The 6,409-nt window shown below is 40.4% G+C and overlaps 1 protein-coding gene across 4 annotated transcripts in view; it reads right to left on the minus strand.

Moving 5' to 3' along the window:
- Positions 1-6,409, minus strand: part of ZNF106 (zinc finger protein 106) — a 39,386-nt gene that overhangs the window by 32,220 nt on the left and 757 nt on the right. For 2 of the 4 annotated variants that reach the window (XM_063398601.1, XM_063398598.1), the window contains exon 1: positions 6,230-6,397. The exons of the other annotated variants lie outside the window; for them this stretch is intronic. The gene's annotated coding sequence lies outside the window, so the exon portion shown is untranslated. Of the gene's footprint in view, positions 1-6,229; positions 6,398-6,409 lie in introns of those variants that run through there. 4 annotated transcript variants of the gene reach the window in all.

A 6,409-nucleotide genomic window follows, 5' to 3' on the forward strand; every position in this document is an offset into this window, starting at 1 on the left:
GCCTGCATAGAAACTCATACAGTATCAGTGATGTCCATGGAAAAGCACCTGTCCTCATGGAAGGCCAGGATACAGAAATACTATCTGAGGGAACAAATTATTTTGAAAGGGTTTATAAAGATCATAACTTGTTTTTAAACATATTTCAACTGAGACAGCAGTTAAGGAAAGTTTAAGCTAATACAAGTAGAGACAGAAAATGAGATATTGCAGACTCCTGACTCTCTAGTGAGTTATTAGGTGAGTATAGTAGCACACCATCAATATACTGTTTATACTTAGATCTGTGCAGCTGCAACAGATCTAAAGGTGTTATTAATGATCATACACAAGTGACAAATGTTTAGATGCCTATCCAACATAGTAAAGCTGATTTAATGCAATTAATATGGAAGTACTCATGGAAAGCGAGGCTGCTAATCCTTGCACCAATTTCAGACATTTCCTTTTGCATTAAAATATTCTGTATTCCCCCAACATTCTTCACTGGCACTACTTTGTAGTTTAGCAGAGTAATGCCCTACATGTGCCCAAGATCTCGTTCAAGATTACCCAAGTATTTACAGAATTTGTTCTGTACTGGGCTGAAAGCAGCACGGGACTTAAATCAGGAAAAGCAGGCCAGTTAGCACAGAACATTAAAAAGCTTCCACGAGCAGAGCTAACATTACACCTGTTTTGGCTAATTAAAACATATAGTAACTATACACGATTACAGGAAGAGTTTTCGGCACACTGCCCAATCAGCTGGGCATTGCTTATGACAGAGTACTAAAAATACTTATAGAATTCAAATGCTATTGGATGTCACTATGAAAAGGGAAACTTTCAACTCTACAGAGAGAAGCCCTCGGAGGCATGGACTCAGAAATAAAGATATTTGGTAGATGTTACAGGGACTGGGAGAACATAGACACTCATTCTATTTCCAGATCACCTCTTGACTTACTGTCTTACAGAGATATAAACCACTTCCCATCATCCTTAACTTTCTCTCTATGCTGCTAAACCTATAAACCGCATGGTTCACTTTAATTAAGTACTTCAATTTTACTGTAAAAGAACTTCCAAGAAGCAGTTTGAATAACATAATAAAGGTATTTCCTCAGTCACTATGCAAAATCAACAACAAACAGAGAGCTTTTGAGCCATGTAGTCACTGCATTTCATCTCATCATATACTGGTCTGTTCAATCTCAAATTCATCCATTCTTCATGAAGAAACTTCAGAAACAGAACTCTCTCTAGATAAATGCAGGCACATTTGAATTCTTAAAAAAACCCTCCACACACTTTAACAACCTTCAAGCTTTTATCCGCTTTAACACCTTTTGCTTTTGAAATCATTGACTTGCTGTATAACATAGAAAATTACGTTTTAAGGGACTTGAGAAGGAAGATGAGCTACTCTAAAAAATGAGCAAATTGCAAGCAAAGATAAGATTTTGCCAAAAAGATCCCACCACGATATAAAAAGAAGAACACTTGTTAAGAGCAAAATGTAAAGCCTTTGAAACAAATGAGATATTACAACAACTTTGTATTTTGAGGGAATGTAACTGCTCTATGGGTGATTTATTCGTTTGTTTTAAAAGGAAGGGATGCATTTTACAACTATGCGATGTAAACACAGCTTTCCTATAGCCTGCACCTGTACAGAGCTTGGAAACACCATGCAGTTTTAATTAAACTGAGCAAGCCTGCTACAGAGATTTTGGAGAACCTTCCTCACAACTAAAAATAGTCTACAAAGAAAATTAGGCATTAGACTACTTCCTGCTACAACATCCATTTGTCCACAGTTACTCAATGTATTACTTACCGGATAACATACATTAAAAATGTATGTCAAGATTAAATCTGCTACAGATTAGTGGCTGAACACCCTGACTATATAAAGCCACAAGTGCCATGGAGTGGGGTGTGCAGCCTGGCATCCCAGCTGCCTAGAAATCCTCAGGAGGCTTCAAAGAGATCAGCAGTGCTGGCCTGTCTAAAGGCCTGCCTAAATGCTGCATGTCCCTACAGAGAGCAGTGGAAACTCAACACTTGAGAACAACAGGAGGCTACAAATTCACCCTGCAGAATGTTCTGCAGCAACATGCCCAGCACACGCTCAGCTCCTCGTGGAGATGTCACTCCTTAGTGCCTCACTGACTTCTCTCCTGCAGCAGCCAATTGCACACATGCCAGCTGAACTGTAGAACAGTAATAGTAACAATACAGAGCCCTGTGCTCCAATTTCATCACCTCCAGCAGAATTTACATAAAGCATCGTCATTCACAGACTATCTTCCATTCCACGATTCATTGTCCCTGAAGCACCTGAATTCACCATGCATCCTCACTAGACCATAACTCCTCCTAACCACCTTAACCCCTCCTTCTGGGCACATGTGTGAGGCACTAACTTTCCTTCTGAGCTGTTGATCTGTGCAACCTAACCCAGGCAACAAACAAAAACTTAAGGACTTACTAAAGCTAAGTCATGACTAACAGCATGATTCTCCTCCAGCACACTGTCAGGCACTCCACAAACCACTTTGTAATTGGTTTCTTATTTTTACAGGGCAAAGGAGAAAACTGTATTACATTCTAGAAGTTAAAATACTTGTACCAGAAGTAAAGCTTTTAAGGTAAATTTCTGCCTACTTTTCAAGATTTAATTTTATTCTGTGACATGTGACAAACTATACACGTCTGAACACTGAAGCAGCACCACTACACAGCAAATGTTATAACTGGGCAGACAAGTGCTCAACTGATTTGGCATCGAGCCAGGAAAGAAGAGTGATTTCACAGATCAAAGTTCTTTAAGATCCTGTTAAAACAATAAAATTTACTTCACTAACTGGCCTAGAAAACATCTAGCAGAAACTGTTTGAATGCTATCCCATGAGTATGGCTGGAACTTTTACAGTACACAGGGAAAGTCTGCTGGAGATAAGGACATCACAGAAAAATAGCTTAAACAGACCAGCACAGAACACCTGGCAGGAACACAGTTCTCACCGACTTCTGTTTTTATTTCAGGTAAATCTAAGAACAGGGCACAGACCAGAGGAAGATATACACTTTAAGCCACAACCAAAACACATCTTTCCAACTCCTATACATAAGCAATGCTAGTAATTTCCTAATATACAAAATAAGTTTTCATTGCTATAAATCGAGATGATAATTCCTCTCTAGTGAGCCTAAATGCCTTATTGCTACCTTATTCACAAGAGCTTTTCACACACCAGAAGACTCAGGAATATATTCTGTCCAAACTGGAATGGAGAGCTGTTCAGCATTATTGCCGTATGCTGTCATTTAGAACACCTAAAATCCACATATCTGGAAAGCTCCTGTTTTCTCCCACACTCCCCATTTCGTTTAAGGCATATGCAAATTTTGTTTTTTGCCAGATGTTTTCCTCAAACATCACATTTCCAGGGCTTATTAAAATAGCTATTCCCCTTTCCAAACTGTCTAAAGCACTTTAAAAGAACTGTTCAAAACCAGACACAGTACTCCAGCTAAGACCCCTCTCAGCACCCTCAGGAGAAAGGAGTTGTCTGTATATCCCTACTACTGTTACCTCAAACATAATTGATAATGACTGAGACAAGTCTTACTAAGAAGCAGCGATCCACAAGATGTGGGGAAAAGAAACTAATTAAATATTAGGTTTAAATATTTAAAACGAGTAATTCAAATATTTATGTGACTTATAAAATAATTCACATCAGCTTATTCTGGTAACCTCGAGTCACTTTATAAAGGGTCATCGCTTTACAGACCCTTATAAGAATGACAGAAATACCCAACACTTAATTTTACACTTATTCCTGTAACATTTAGTTGTATAATTTTTCCCCTTCCTAGGCTATTTAAGCTCATAATATCCTTCACAGGTATGCATATGACATCTCTTTCACTGATACTAAAAACAAGGACTCAAAAGCCACATCAAAACAGGTTAGTCTATACATCCCATCTATTGTAGTTCCACACAAGCAGGTACCTGGCCTTGTCAAAATAACTCAGACTCCCTAAGAAAGGTCTGTATAGACACAAGAGAACAAGCAGGGAGAGCATTCAGTAATGAAGTAACTGGGCTTCTTCTATCTATAGTGTCATTACAGAGTATGAAGAATCACTGGAGAGTGATTTGAAGCACTCAAACTAAGGTACTGAAGTCACTCTTCAGTATAAAGAGCTTTCATGCCAAGAAAATTCAAGTTAAAGATCTCACTCATTAAGATAGTAGTCATTAATGGCCAGGTAATAGAAATACAGAGCTCTGCCTAAATTATCATATCTCTGTAATGCAGTTTGTGCCAGGGCTGAACACCAGCAGCTCTACCACAATAGGATCAAAATGTGAAATAGTCTAGGACTTGATAAAAGAAACCCAAACACCTTACATCACAAATATGAAACACAGTTTCATAAAAACAAGTTACATATAAGGTAAAGTATCCTCTTACTGTGTTAGAATAAGCTTGAGTCAGATAACACCTCAAATCTTATGACACCATCTGGTGGCAGAGTTCACAGAAGAGGATTACCAGATGTTAAAAAGGGCTTTAACAATTTAAATTTGATTCTGAACATAATTAAATTTTATTCTCAATATCTTACGATTTTTTTCTTTACAAGATAAGGTGGAAAGAAAATTGATAGAAAAATACTTCCATTTTACCTAGATGCTACAAGTTGTAGTACATCTGCACACAATTTAGGTACATTTAGAGGATGGTGACTGCTGTTACTCTGTACTAGATTCACAGCCCTGCAGGAATTAAGATGTCTTTAGCTGACATCTCTTCAAATATGTGACATTTTTGAACATAGGGAATAGAAGCTACCTGAAGTTTGGTCACAGTGACCAAACTGACTTAGGTAACATACAAACATAAATCTGGGTAAAAGCAATGTCTTGCTCCAAATTGAAAATGCCAGAGTATATGGCACCTATTTAGCTAACTTTACGTATAAAAATCAGTCATTAGTGGAACATACAAAGCAGTCCAAGTACAGCTGCCTTGTACTGCCAGTTCAGCTTAAGTCAAGCAAAGACTTTAAAAAAACCCCAAAATTTAATTCAGTTGCTTTTAACAGGAGGGACTTCAGGATAGAAATCTATTTTCCAAGGTAAAAAGTTTCAGAGACACTTTGCATTGGCCCTTAGAGCCTGCAACAGTAATCCCAAATACTGCAGTGCTAATGGCAATAAGCTTCTAAACTTCAGCAAAGCTATTAATCAAATTTTTGGAAGTATTTGGGGTTTTTTTTAGGCCAGGATCTGTCAGTTCAGCAAAACAGGCAATTCGTTTAATGCAGTAATTGAGGCTCAACTGAAAGAAGCAGCAAATAACTGAAAAACATCAATAAGCAGCAGAGATAGAGGAAATGCAAGCCCAGAAACTCATGTTTAAACCAAAGTCCACAAACTCTCAATTCTCTTCTCTCTCAGGTCACTCCACCTCAGAACCTATCTGTTCTTTAAAGTTGCACTTCATCAGGTGTAGGAGGGAAGGTGAAAGTTTTTACTTGCTTGACAAGATTGTTACCAAACCTCCATCAACGAAGTATACTGAAGTATGAACTTTAATCATCAATGCCACTGGTATCCAACGTTTCATAAACTTTTACAAATTGACGTTCATATGCATACCCAAACAGTTCTTAATATAAGTTTGGATTTCAATTACTCCGTGTGCAATGATGAATGATTACTTTAAAACACTTCATATTTCATCATGCTATTATGACTTGTTTCACGCTGTCAGTCCCATTCCTTATAAGTTACCAGATATTTATCACTTAACTCATACATACTTTCACTACACATTTTTAGATATTTGTTTATGAGGAAGGCAACTAAGCGACTCTCTGCTCGGTCATGCGTCGTCCCGGGAAACACTTCTGTCAAGTATGAAGAGGCAGCAGGGCAGCTGCACACCTGGGACAGAGAGTCCTCCGCTCTAAAGAAGCTGCTATACAGCAGGGCATCAAAGTCCAGGGATCCCTACAGCAATAGGGGATGCTCACAGGGCAAGGCAAAGCAAAGCGCATGCCCGCCCCGAGGCGAGACGTCCGCTGCCGCAGCCCCTCTAGGCCGGGCTCGCCCTGCTGCCCTCCATGGGCCGCCCCCTCCGCCAGAGCCGGGGCAACCCCCATCGCCCCCGGCCGCCACACGCACCCCAAGCCCTCTGCTCCGTGCAGCCCCGGTACTCACGGATCGCACCCCTCTCCAGGGCAGCGGCCCGGCAGCCCATGCCCCGGTGGGAGCGAGGAGGCCCGGCCACCACCGCGCCGGGACCAGCTGCCCGCACGGCGCCCGCACCGGGCCCAGCCCGCACACTGCGCGCGGTTTGGCGGGGCCGCAGCACGGCCCACCAATGGGCCGGCGGGAAGG

This window comes from Prinia subflava, chromosome 5 (assembly GCF_021018805.1).
Source record: "Prinia subflava isolate CZ2003 ecotype Zambia chromosome 5, Cam_Psub_1.2, whole genome shotgun sequence".
Lineage (NCBI taxonomy): Eukaryota > Metazoa > Chordata > Aves > Passeriformes > Cisticolidae > Prinia > Prinia subflava.